We start from the raw sequence: 14365 nt of genomic DNA, 5'->3' as shown, positions 1-14365 counted from the left end.
AAATAGCTCAAAGGTCTGCCTGAGGCTCAGTAGATGATTAGGGCAGCACGGATAGGTGTTAGTTTCTGTAGCCTGAGAAACAGATTCAATTAGCATCACACCCAGCACCCGCTGCCACAATACCCTGCAGGACCTGCAACACATCTGAAATTGTGCTCCCTGGAAATGGACTTCCTGCAGCTGTCAAGAGGTTCAACTCTGGGTTCAAAGATACAAATTCAGACACCATCCACTCTCAGCCAGGCTGTCCATTTCACCACAGAAACAGGTAGCTGGGAAACCAAATGCCTCCTGCCTTCTTTCTCCCTGCCCAAGCACAGCCCACAGCTAACAGGCAAAATAGACATCATGTCTCCCAGAAATGTTGACAAGCCTGCAATGTTTCACCACGGCTGCTGAGCCCAGAAGTCAAGTTCTTCTTGGCTCATCTCCCTTAGGCTGGTTGATGGCTCAGCAGGGACTGCAAATCTATGGCTTCCAGCTAGTGAAGCACCACTCAAAAACATCTTCTAATTTACAGCCGAGCATTTATGCAAACACTGTAAATCCAGAGATGATCCACAGGGACTAGTGTAATCATACGGTAAGAATAACACAGCATTATGAAACACTCATGACAGGTTCAACCCCACCTGCTTTAAATCACCTCCAAGGGCTTTGGCCCCATCTTAGTCCCCGACTGATATTAAACCTGCTGTCACACAACTTTTTCTGACATGCCTGCTGCACCTGAACTCATCACCAGAGACTGACAGCAGGGAAGAGAGGGGGCTGGAGACCCCAGTGAGTGCTATCATCTCGGGAGGCACTTTTAATATGTTTTCCATCATAGCCATAAACTGAATGATCCACAAACTTTTATGATTATCTCCCCCATAGCATCCCAAAGGACAGAAAATAAAACACATTTTTATTATGCCTCCTGAAAGATATAACCACTCATTTTTCTCTAAAGGAACCCCGTGGATGGGAGACTAAGCAACTGCTGTGCTTTCGGAACCTAAGATGGCCTTTTGGGTGGTCAAACTGAACGTTACTGTCACGGCTTAACACCAGGACACTCAAAAACAATGTAGATGTGGTTTGTCACATCTAGCCATTCAATGCCTGTTTCAGGGTATCCTGAAGTCAAGATGAGACTTCAATTTGGAGAGATCATTCCTATTATCCCTGAGAACAGAACTGGAAATGTGTAAGTCTTTCCTTGCAGAGAGAATAAGTATCACATTTAATTGCTTCCCACCTTATGACTGTTATATGATAGGGATCCCCTCCTAAACTGTGGAGTGATATTAGCATTTCAAAGTTTGGTCTGTGTTGGACTTTTATCCCTTAGGAAGGACCTCTCTAGTACATGCACAGAGCATCTACAGTTATTCTGTTCCAGATGTGAGCACCCAGCAGAAGGGGAGGGTTAATTTGGACACTTAACCATGTCTTCCTGTCCCCAACCTTGAGGAGTTTCCAGAGTGTCTACAACCCGGCTTGTTGATATTAGCGGCCTTATGTGAGCAACAATAAAAAACATTATCCATAGACACCAGGAGATTTACAGTTGCAGAATGCACAAAGCAAGTGGTTGTGCAGCTGAATATATAGCACCCAAGGACAGGAGCTGATTTTAAATGACCTATAAATATGCAAGCATTTGTCACCGAGGTGGCTTAAACGTGCCACCTCTGACACCTCCAACAAATCACATGAATAGGGAGGTCATATAAACAAGAGTAAATGGAAAAAAAAAAAAAAAAAAAGGAAAAGAAAAAGCAGAAAAAGCAAAAGTGTTTTATTAATCAGATACTGTGAAAAGTCCTCTGACATGGCAGGAAGCTGAGGTTGTGAAATTAGAAAATACTAATTTGGCAAAAAGAGGGGAAGAAAATGGTGCTTTTCTCCTAGTGTGCAATTGTTTCTTTGTCCTGATGTTAAGTTACACACTGCACAGATCCTTGGAGGCACCTCCTAGTAAACTCACAGCTTCAGGACTAAGAATGGTATCAGTGCTATTTAAATAACAGAAGTGCCCATTAACCCATTCTAAACGGTACGACAGTGTCAGCTACAGGAATGGGTTCTAGGAAGGAATGACTCCTTAGCAGTAACTTGCAGTCAGCAGCTCCCTGTGCAAACGCTGTTGTGCTGCACGCACCTTGCCTGTATCACTCTTCACATTCAAATTTGCCCTTACAGACCTCAACAATGGAAGCAACTCAGCTTACCAGGCTGGCAGTTCAGATCTCCACTGTCTTTACTATTTTCCCAGTGCAAAGTTGACACTGCCTTTGCCTATCTAAGCCTGCAATTTCTCTTCTTGCTCTCCATAGACCCTAGGAACAATTTATCCACATAGATCATTGATCAGTCTTTTCTTTTTCCTCTAGATGTTGTCAAAGGCTTTGTCCTCTCTTTGCAGTGTGATGCCTGTAAAAAAATACTGTACTTCAACTAAGGATTTATTGATACTGAACCAGAGATTATTTCTTTGGACAGGTCAGTGTTGTTCTTCATGCACCCATTTCTTTCAGAGCAGCCTCAAATTCTGTCTCCCATTTGGTCTGGAATGTCCAAACTTGCACTGGGAAATACAGAACTTTTGCCTTAACATTTATTCCCCATCTTGTGTGTTTTCATCTGAGCCACTGAATATTCCTTTATAAGCAAAAAACCATGACAGTGGGAAAAAAAAAATCATGTTCATTTAATTCCACTGCTCTGACTGGGAAAGACCTCTGCAAATTCCTGCTCCAGTCTCTACTTCATCACCAGCAGTTGTGTTAGTGTTTTCAGACCCCTAAGGCTCAAGATAAACTCACTTCTAACATTTTAACCTTTTAACCATTGGAAGAGAAGTCTGAATGTCATGCTCTCTTTGCCAGCTGTCTTCTCATAGACTTAAAGAACATGGCACATTCCCATCATTAAGCACGTCTTTGACTTCAGTGGGGTTCATTTGATGCTAAGCTTGTTCATATCAGTCCCTTCTCTTTAAGAAAATAATAGTTTAAAAGATTCTCTGTGTCTGTTATTGAGCCACACTTGGTAATTTCCCTTCCTATTCCTAATAGCAAATTCATATATAAAGACTATTCTGCTACTCCTAGTGTCATGTATTCAATTATCATGATCCGTAAATCAAACCTAATGATTCCCAACAAACATCTTACAAAAGTTCTCCTGGATGTTTACACAGCAGGAATAAAAATACCAGGCAAAGGTATCTGGCAGGAATTGCTTTAGTTCCTGACCTCATTACTCATGAATCTGCATACAGCTGCCTTTCACCCCCATCAAATGCAAACCCCAGAGGCCTGAGAGATGTGCATACTTGAACTTGTCAAATTCCCAGTAGAATAGCTCCCCCCAATGCACCACATCGGAGTGCTTTACCCATACTTTGAAGGAAACGCTTTCTTTAAATGTTTCTGGTTTAATGGGAAAGATGAATTCACCCCTGTGGCCCAGTCTTGGCCCTAATTCTCTGCTGAGGCACCACTTTATAAGTAAGCTGATGTCTTCTAAGGGTTGTACAGATTGCAAGAGCTAGCTTGATTAGCCTCCACTGCATACTCACACTTCATGTCTCCTTGCACTCAAACACCCACAGAGCCAGGTTCTGTCAGACTCTTCCTTTGAGTACTTCCAGACAAAACTATCTGGGGATCACTAATCCCTAAGCCAAGATACCATTTTTATTATTCTAGTATTTCTAGTAATGGACTTGACTCCTTTGAATTTGTCCAGAATGACCTTTCAACAAGCAATGTACAGCAAGACATAACTCTGTCTTTCTTTGAGCACCTCTTGTCCAGGGATTTGTTAGCTTCCTACAGATGAGCAAGTTGCTACCTTACTGCTTCTGCTTCCAGCACAATTTATGTGATGAGCATGTCCTCTAGAAGTGTTCTGAGGACCATCTGCATCATTATGTGTCTTCAAGTGGTCATTTTAGTCTGTGTGTGCTGGATATGAACTACCTCCTTCCAGCAGCAAACCACTGAACACTTGTAGAATTCAAGAGAACTGCCAAGCACCAATTGTTGCCCATTCCCAGCAATGTGAAAGGGCTCACACCTCTCACCAAGTCACCAGGATTGGGAGCTACCCTGCCTCTACTCAGAAGTGGCAAACTTCTTTTTGCCCGCGGCAAACACGCAGTGATTCATTTTAGCTCATTCTGAAGTGTTAGATCACATTATTCTGCATTTGCCCAGGGATAAATTGACTCAGCATTTAGGCTAAGCATTAGCTGTAAGGCTTGCATCCAGATAATTACCTCCGTTTAGCTGATGCTTGGTAACTCGTTAAGCCACAGTATCTTAATTACTAGTCTGAGACCTAAGGTCTCATAAAGCAGATTGGGATTTTCAGATAACTTTTGCTTCTATTCTGGAGAGCCGGAATAGATTCCAGGGCAAACTATGCTAAAGCAAAACCCTGCATTATAGTCTCACATCATGAAGTCAGAAGGAGTTTTGTATATAGAACAGGACATACAGCCATTTTTTTTTCCAAATGCAAAACGTCCACCACATACAGAAATAAAATGAAGAACTACTCTTGGCATAGCTAATTGCAATTAGAGACTTTTGAAAATTCAAGCACTCAGTTTCCCACTTTAAACACAATTCAGCAAAGTGTTTACGCTCCGACTTGAATGGGATGACTTAAGTGATTACAATTAACCACGTGCTGAAGTATTTTGCAGAACCAAGACCTAAAGGGAAGAAAAACGTCTTCAAACTATGACAGTTCTGTAGCTGAAATAGCACGGGTCTCTTGCTAGAGACCTGCATGGTGTAGTTTAGAGTATCTACTGGCCCAGCAAAGCTCAAATTACAGACAGGAAAGTGACTCATGCTATCTAGCAAGATACATTCCTGCACACTGCCACTGAACTTACTAATATTCTGTACTTAAACACTGTACAGATACACAGAATTAGGCTGTAATTACTTTGAATTAGTCCTCATGGCTGGGATATGGTATTTGGTGGGGTAACAACAGAGAGTGTGATAGATCCTCCCCAACCATTCACCGCACATAATATGTACATCCATTATTTTTATGACTTAACAAATTCTTCTCTCATTCATTTACCATGGTAAATGACATTCATTCACCATGGTAAATGAGACTGCAATACCAAGGAAAGCAACTGGGAAGACTGCAGTATAAATTCAGCCCTTGTAAATATTCCAGCCATTCATGTTAGGCATCAGCTGTGGTTGAGATGTGGGCATTTGGTTTTGTTGTTGTTGTTGTTATGCTAAATGATTGCACTGTTTGAGATAATTACTGAAGCACAGCCTTGTAGGGCATGCCTTCATTCTGGATCTTGAAAAACACCCTTACTCATCTCTGTCCATCAGTTTAAAGGTGACAGAGTCCTGCTTATGAGAGAGAAGTTGGTAAGGGGAACATATTCTTCATAGCCAGATTTTCTGTGCTTTTGTGCTCGGTAGTAAAGGCAAATTTAGCTTCCACAAGCTATCTACTGTACTGTCTTTCCACTACAATCACTTCTCAGTCTCCTTTTTAAGCAGGGAACTAATTTGGGCCAATAGTCTATTTGAAAATAAAAATGAAACCCAACAACGCTTAAGGAGAATGGGAGACCTCATACATCTTTGTCCAGCTCATTGCCCTGTTGAGCTACCACATGACTATCAACACGCTATCTAATCTTGTCTTAGGCATCAAGCAAAACAGAACCCAGGCCATTCCTAGATAAATTGTTCTAGTGCTAAAAAAACATGAAATTTATTTCTGCCCTCAATTTTTTACTCATCTTTCAGTGGTTGGATTATGTAAGGTCTTCATTCCCTAGATCCGGATCTTGCATTAATAAAAGACTTCAGCAAACTGACAAAGAAGAAACTCCAAGAAATCCTCTAAGCTCATCTTCCTGCCCTAAGGTAAGACCCATTCACTCTGCCTTTGTCAATCCCAATCCCAATAACTGGAAAAGACAGTATTAAGATCACTAGTCCAACCACCAACCCATCACCACTATGCCCAGTAAACCATGTCACACCCACTGAGCCACGTCACTTCTGCTAACAAAGTTGTGTTGACCTCCCTGACCAGCCAGCCCAGAGATGTGCACATAGTATACACTGTACAGATACACATTTTGTGAAACCATTTTCTGGTACCCCGAGCCAAAATTCTGCTGGCATGGAAAAGGAAACCCTAGGATGCCAGGAGAAGCAGTAGCTAACAAGTAGCAGTCACTGCCTTGCTTTTTATAATTCTGCTGTCATAGGATGCAAGAACTAAGGGTTCGGCTTGTGCTTGGCTGGGAGATCTAAGCCTGCTTTTAGAAATCCATACTCGGCTCTTTTTGGACTGATAAAGCCTCTTTGAAGCTCATGCACACACACACACGCACACACACAAAAGTGTTTACAGAACCTGGCTTGTCTAATTTGCCAGCGTAAAGAGAGGCAGAGCTCAGGCTGATGTCACTTTTCACATCCCGATAAGAGAAGCGTGCCAGGATGGCTATTTTGCTCTGCATTTGCAGGCACGGTGGTCCCTTAGGGAGGGTTCCTGGGTGAAAGTGAGATACTATATACAAAAGTAAACTGCAGGATCATTGATTAGATTGGCTAATTTTAATTAGAGCTGTGTAGGAAGCTGGTTCAAGCAGCGTTTTAATGACTTAATGGCATTTGTGTAGGCTCATCCAAGCACAAGTCAGCAGCCACAGCCATGTAACACTCTGATACCGGTAGCACAAAGCCTGATGTTGTGGTTCATTGGTCTCAGTGTGAAGTCTTGTTGTTCCAGCATGGAACTTTTGGTTAGAAATACAGCAGAAAACTCTAACTCCAGTGTGCTGATTTCCCCAGTGATTATCACAGGAACATGGAGGCAGAAAGCATGGGCTTGAGGCCCTGAACACCTGATTTGACTTTCATGTCCATATGTCTGTCACAGGTCCACTCGTTCTGGTTCTGTGGAGAGAAGAACATGGTCCTTCTCACTGGAGAGGGCTTTTTTCTTCTTTGTTTTTCTTTGTTTGTTTGTTAAGAATACAGCATTATTTCATGCAGCAGGAGAAAAAGGAAAACAAAGTTCTTGAAATCTCAAGCGATGCCAGGACATATTTTCTACCCAGCTACTTGCCATAAATAAAACTGACATTTTATATCTTGGCCATTACAGCTAAATGACTGCCATGCTTTTTTGTTGTTGTTGTTGCTGTTTGTTTGTTCTTAATAAAATAGAAGCCATGCTAGTGCATACTCTCCTACCAGAGAATTTGGGCTTGTTTCAGTTGGTGCAAAACAGAGATACTGAAATATCAATTTGGAAAGACACACAAGGGGCTTTTTTTTTTCTCCTGCCAAGCTTCGTATTCTATTTGGGTGAGTTGTTTGCAATCCAGATGGTATCTATGAGGGGGAATGTAGGAAGGCACCATCTTTTTTTTTTTTTTCCTCTTTTTCATCCAGAAACCACACTGCAAGTAAATATGAAGAAAGAGACGTTGAGAAAAGACCTGTTTCAGGAGATCCCAATTTGAAAGCTGAAAAGGTGGTGAGCACAGATGTTTTTTCATACAGTTCTTTTAATTTCTCCAAGCCCCCAAGTGGACACTGAATGACTCAGCAGCAAACTGCTTTTAGGGCATTTTGTTTCCATTGAACCATTTCTCACTGTGCCCTTTGGCAATGGATTTTATGCTGCAGTCTTGTCAAAAAAGTTTGCACGAGGCACCATAAGATGAAGAAAAAAAAAAATGTTTACATCTCCATCTTTATCTGCTGAGCACATCTGTAATGTACCCACGGCTGGGATCGTTCCCTTTAATGGCACAGATCTGAGTCTGAGCCCATGCTTCCATTGCTTTGCACTTTTTAATGCATTTCCCCGCATTCTCAGACAGTGATTTTTAGGAGTAAATAACATCAACAATGAATAGCTCAGAATGTCAAGCTCTTGAGCTCAGAATTGAGTTGCACGGGGAACAGTAGAGTTCAGTGTCTCGGGATGAAAATAACAGGCTTGTATCTGACAGAACTGAGTAAAATTCTTGCCATGGCCATTTCTAATCTTTGTGATGGTTCTGGAGCTAAGATTCAATTTTGCACACATATACAAGCACACTCAATGGTGTATTGCTTGCAGTAAGACCCTTTCATTTCCTCTGGGCCCTGGACTCTGTTCATGCAATGACTCATGAGCAAACAGCTTTGCAGAATGTATCCTTTGATTTGTAATGCTCCCTGCTGCGTCTCTGCAAAGTCTTTTACTTCTTTGCACAGAGCACTTCTCTTAACTATAATCTCCCAAAAGCCAAAATCTACAGGATCTGTACCCATTACACTTGAGATGAATTTGTCTCTCAGTTTTGGATGTTAAAAAACAGAAGACTTAATACATTCTACCTAACATACTATTACTTAGGAGCCCATAATCCCATTAGTTTTCAGTGGATGTTAGATACTAACTGCAGACTCTTGAATAACATTTCATATATATCAAGCAGCAGCTCGAGGTCCATATTCCCTCCTGTTAAATCCAAGCTACCTGGCTTTGTCTTCCAGTAGATGTACTGAGTTCAGAGCAAGACAGATGACTTGCAATAGTGGCATATGCATTTAAGAGGTGATCCTGAGCTTTCACTGCTTCAGACAGGCATTTATCTGAATGAAGAGCCATTCAGCAACCAACCTGGCCTGGTTTCTTGGCTCAGACAGCTAGCAAATGAAGGGAGGCTGACAAACTCCATCTTCACCTCTCCAAACACAGGCAAGGTGAAGGGGAAGGGCTTAGATAGCATGTCAGGTAATAGCATTAAGTGCTTTCCTTAATGTCCATCCATCCCTTCTTCCCACCTGCCATTCAGTGGCATTGACACATCTACCCTCCTCCCCAACCTGTCCTAGGCCAACCTGGTCACTGCAAACAGCAACATATTTCCTTGCATCCCACCCAATGTCAACTGAACACTTTTACAACCCCTCTGCCAAGACCAGGCTCGTACTACTTGCTTCAATTGACAGATGGAGAGTTGATTGATGCAGTTATTTAGGAGAGGTTATCACAAAAGTTCCCACCTAAGTGGGATTAATATCAGATGTTATTCATAGATTTCCTGGGTAGCCTCTCACCTTCTTCTTGCCTCAAAGCTAAGGATAATTAAAATATTGACTGGACAGTGAGAGCTAGATGGGAATTGCTATCCCATTGTTTTCTCTTCTAATGGGACACTTTATTGTGTCAGGAACTTCAAAGGACCGTACCAGATAAGCAGCAGCGAAACACAGATTAGTTAAGACATCAGCAATTGCAAGATGAGGTCAATTAAAAGCCAAATGAAACAAATGGAGCTTTTAACTGCAATCCAGACAGGAAGAAGCAGTTGAGTTGCAAGGATTGAGGATGAAAAGAATTCCAAAGGGCTGATGCAGAACAGGAACATGGGTGTGGGAAGAGTAGCAGGAGACAGGGGGAGAAGTATCTTCTACTCATTGTCTTCAGCCAGGACCACAATTCATCTGGATCCATCCTACCTGGAAGAGCTGGAAGGGAAGAACCCGCGCCAAGCAAAGAACCACTTTGGTGCCTGCAAAACTGAAGGCAAAGCACAGTCGTGGAGCAACGAACAGGGTATGCGAGGGCTAATACAAGCTGTTCTGCAGCCAGCAGAGCTGTGGCCCAGCAGTGAGAACAGGAAGGTTTTGTGCCAAGTGGATTCTGGGTCACGTAACTGGAGCTGAGCTGCTGAGTCACACTGCAGAGCCTTCCAAAAGGCGCCTATTCCACCTCTGATTGCTGCAGTCATACAGTGTTTAAGCAGGGGTCAGGACAAGCAGGAGCCTTGCTGTGAAACAGGTGCTGAGTGAATGTCCCAGGTGATGCCATATAGAGTTAGGTGCTGAGCCCACACTAAAGCCCTCAGAGTCAACAGCTGAATACTCCTGAAAGAGTAGGATAAAAAGCCTGGATTTGTCTCCTAGAAAGGACTTTTCACAAAGTCTTGGCATTTTGCTTTGCACATCCAATCCACTTACTTGTCTGAGAGAGATCAGCAGTATGGAAATATTAACAGAGTAGGACCTCTAAGGCACTGCTACATAGGGAATGAAGCAAAATACTCTCCTTATTTGATGGCTCTTGGCTACTCTAGATAATAAATAAGGGATGCAACAAAATCTGTTCTATCAGGAGTAAATTCACTTGGTATGACAGACAGGTGTTTGCTTTCCTCAGTATAACCCAGAATCCCTTGCTTAATTATTCTATACTACATCAGAGCATTATTTGTGCTCTGGAATATAGTTCTCATACAGATATTTGAAAGTCATATTAACTGTTATATGGAACACCAAAGCAGACAGCATCTGTCCTCTCCATTATAGCAAGCTAATCGCATTTTGAGGCAAAAATTGCATGTTTTCTGTATTCTCCCTTCTGTTTTTGAAGGCCCTTTTTGAAGTGTGGACAACCAAAGCAAATGCTGTCCCAGCGGTAGTGACAGATGAGTGTGATTTATGAGGAGGTCATACCCTTCCCCTAGGCTGCCTTGGTATTATTTTTGCTAACATCTCCAGGGTTTGTTCCCTTGAGTATTAAAAAACAACAACAGCAAAACCAGCACAGTCTTATTCAAACGACTGTTCCAAACCCCTTTCCAGAGTCACTGCTTTCTTTGCTTTGGTCTTTCCCCCTCCCAGTTTTGTCCTAAACTTTTAGCTTTGATTTCTAAAAGGAAGCAATATCAGTGATCTCAAAATTATTGTCTCCAAGCCCATGCTTCCATTTAGGCCGTGTGATTACATCAACTATGTGGACATTCACATAGTGGGGTATAACAGGCTGTGATAAACAAAGGCAGTTTAGAGGATGTCGTGGTCAAATAATGTTGCGATTTTGGGGTTGTTGGTTTTTTGTGTTTTTCTGTTTGTTTGTTTTTGCCCAGGGAAAAACTGCAGCGTTATCTCAGTAATTATCTACTGTGCTTGGTCAGAAGGTCCAGAGTTTGGAACCAGCTATGCGGATGCAATGCAACCTCTTACCCAGATCTAGGAACAGGAGAAAAGATGAGGGAGGTGTTGCAGGATGTGGGAACAAAGCAAGTTGTCATAAAGGACATGAGAGAGAAGATTTTTGCATGGAGGAGAATGAATGGGTGATACTGAGCGTAAATCCACAGGAACAGTTCTCATGACTTTCTGTGACTGAAGGACAATTTATCTGTAAGAAGATCTAGTTCCAACAAGAAGCAAAATGTTGTTGTTTGTTTTTTTTTGTTTGTTTGTTTTTGGGGTTGTGGGTTTTTTTGCTGCTTATTTAATGCCATTGCAAAGACCAGAACTTGAAGATACTTTCAGCCATTTCTTTTCTGCATTTCAGTTTCTCTCTTCTTCTCAAGAATCACAGGACAAGCTGATATCAAACCTTTCCCTCCAGGCTGATTTCCATCATTCCCAGAATTGTGTTCAAATACACATATAGCCCAGTAACTAACACAAACTATCATGAGCTGACATGCACCCCTGTCTGCATATCTGTATCTTCCACGCCTCTAGAAGATGGATGGATTTAAATAGCATCTTTGAAGACAGCTGAAGCAAGTTAATTAGGGATTGACTAACGCAATAAAGCTATTTTTAGCAGTTAATTTATATCTGGTTACCTTGTTACGGGAAGCTTATGCAATGCTAGTAAATTCTTTACTAAGGATATAGATTGAACACTAAAATGATTTCACTGTTAACTCATGGTCGCTTTGGAACAGCTATAGGACTTTAAAAAGCAGTGCCTTTGACAGAGAGATTTGTTCTCCCCATAGTTGCAAGGGGTTTATTTATTTCCCCCCTTGAGGCTCCTACTGAGGCTGTGTAGAAAATGGAAATTCATGAAGAACCACCTGCATCCAGGAGCAATTAATTGAAATAAACTTCCATACCTTTAGAGGACACAAGCAATGGAGCTACACCTGATTTAAAAGAATGTAACTTCAGCATGCATGCTCAAAAATAAGCTTTTCTGGACAACAAGGAAGCATTGGCAGAGTTGTGCTGACCTGAACCATCCTGGGCTGACTGTCCCAGAAGGTGAACCACTTTTCTCAGACAGAAAACACCAGGCAAAGCAAACTCCCATTAATCTTCTGCTTCTCCAAGGAGGGAAGGAGAATAGGAAAGGAGGCCCTGTTCTAGCTTCGTTTTTACCTCTGCAACTCGACTGAGATTGTCCCTGAATCCAAGAATAGACAGAATTTGGCCCACTAACTGCTGAGCGGGTGTAGGGGCTGATGCAACCGAACCCACATGTGGAGGCAGCTGGCCAGGGAGAGAAATGGTCTTAGGAGCCAGGGCACGGCGCGGTGAAATGATTGATCCAGCACAGCAAGATGTTTTCCTTCTTTGCAAACCCTAATATGAGAACAAGGCATACCAAGTATATATAGCTCTGGGGATCTGGACAGAGAGATTTTGTGTCCTGAAAAAAACATAGAAATAAATACTTTGCTGGACAAAAGGGAACAGCTCTGCCCAGCTTGGAAGGAATCTCTTTTTTTGGAAGGCTCGAGGAAGGGCAGATGGCACCCAGCCACTTCTAAAAACTGATTCAGAGGGCAAAGTATGTGCAGGTTTCCAAGAAGTGAGTAAGCACTGTGATATAAAGGGAAGGTTTTGTCAGTGGGAAGAATTCCCACCGGTGATGCATCTTTGGGGTTGTAGACCCACATAAATGGCAGCAGCTCCCTGGGGAGGGACTCTTGAAATACGGTATCACCCAACTCTAGAAGATGCAGTTCAAACTTCTCTAGAGAGATAGGCCAGATTGTTTCATAGGATCACATGCAAGGTCTGTCTAATGCCACAGAATCATAGAATCATTTGAGTTGGAAGAGACCCTTAGAAGGCCATCTGGTCCAGCTCCTCACAATGAACAGACGCCTACAACTCCATCAGGGGTTCTCTGAGCCCCTCCAGCCTGACCTTGCATGTCACCAGGGACAGGGCATCCACCACATCTCTGGGCAACCTGCACAGGTGCCTCACCATCCTTACTATAAAAAACTTCCTCCTTATGTCCAACCTGGATCTTCCCTCTTTTAGTTTGAAACCATTTCCCTTCATCCTATCACAGCACACCCTGCTAAAAAGCCTGACCCTTTCTTTCTTAGAGCCCCTCTTTAAATCCCAAACCATGTCCTGATTCTAACAGTCAGCAACATCAGCAACATCTTCCCCCAGGGAGAGCTAAGTAGTAGATCCATCCTCACAGGATGAAACAACCATAGAGCCTAAATTAGGTCTTCATCTGATCATTAATAATCCCAACTGCTTGGTGCTGTGCACCAAGTAGGTCTACCATCCCTTCCAAAATCACAGTCATCTCTGTAACTGTGGATAAACTTCTACTCAATAGAAAAAGCAAACTTTCTGTTTTCTACCAACTTCTCTAATTATTTTCCTTTTGGAGACATATCCCATGGCAGAAAGCTCTGTAGTTTACCTATACACTGCATTTAACAAAAAAAAGCACACACAAAATGATTCCATGCAAGTTCTGAGTTGTCATTTCATGTCACCAAAAGGAGGTCACTGCTCCCAAACCTCCAACCCCCCAGTTCTGCAAAATGCAGGCATGGAGGCAGAACCAGCCACGTTCTCCTCAATTACCCCAATAGCATACACTCACCTCCCAGGTCCTGGCACCCAGCCGCAGCCACCAGCTCAGTTCCAAGGAAGGCAGCCCTGCATCTCACTAATTGTGCTCTGCTTGTGGCTGCGTGGCAACAACCTGACTCAGCTGCCAGTCAGGGCTGCTAATGCTGCCGGCAAAAGGCTTGACGGCCCTTGTAACTAATTATCTTATCTGCTGGAGCTGATGGATGCTGTTCTTACAAGTGAAGCATCTAATCCTCTTTTATCTCCCCTAAGCTCTGGGCCTCTCGTGTTAACCTCAGGCAAGCTCAATCCCTGTATTAATTATTGGTTGCATTAGTTTTTTTTTAAGCCCCTCTTTTTTTTTTTTTTTTCCTTTTCTTTTTTTCCCCAAATACAGTCACTTGTAAGTGAAACCCTGTCACTCATAACAGGTCATGTTTCATTTTGTAGTCTGTCAGGATCACAAAAAAGCTCTGCTTTAGCAGCAGAAGGCAGATTTGGGGTCTGAGAGCATTCATGAAAAGGGGGATTTTGTCTGATTAAAGATGCAGAACTATTTCAACAAGAGAAAGGAACTCAGCCAGCAAACCTCAGCTCCACACCTCCAAACTTGCTTTTTAGTGCCTGTACTGCTTTACTCCACAAGGCCACTGACTTTTCACACATGTCCTGGGACTTTGCATCACAAAAAGAACAAGAAGAAAAAAATGCTTCTATACCCATGTTCC

The 14365-nt window shown here is 42.5% G+C and overlaps 1 protein-coding gene across 32 annotated transcripts in view; it reads right to left on the bottom strand.

The window, feature by feature from the left end:
* LOC116653662 (uncharacterized) overlaps positions 1-14063 on the bottom strand; it is a 424046-nt gene extending 409983 nt beyond the window's left edge. For 22 of the 32 annotated variants that reach the window (XR_014948267.1, XR_014948268.1, XR_014948273.1 and 19 more), the window contains exon 1: positions 13669-14063. The gene's annotated coding sequence lies outside the window, so the exon portion shown is untranslated. Of the gene's footprint in view, positions 1-12040; positions 12268-13668 lie in introns of those variants that run through there. The other 10 variants (XM_085553205.1, XM_085553209.1, XM_085553208.1 and 7 more) reach the window with 4 other exon arrangements.
* Positions 14064-14365: the final 302 nt, after the last annotated feature.

Source organism: Coturnix japonica, chromosome 7 (assembly GCF_054131305.1).
Source record: "Coturnix japonica strain WE chromosome 7, WE-NBRP24, whole genome shotgun sequence".
NCBI lineage: Eukaryota > Metazoa > Chordata > Aves > Galliformes > Phasianidae > Coturnix > Coturnix japonica.
Note: the sequence above shows the minus strand (reverse complement) of the source record. Positions and strands in the feature narration are given on the sequence as shown.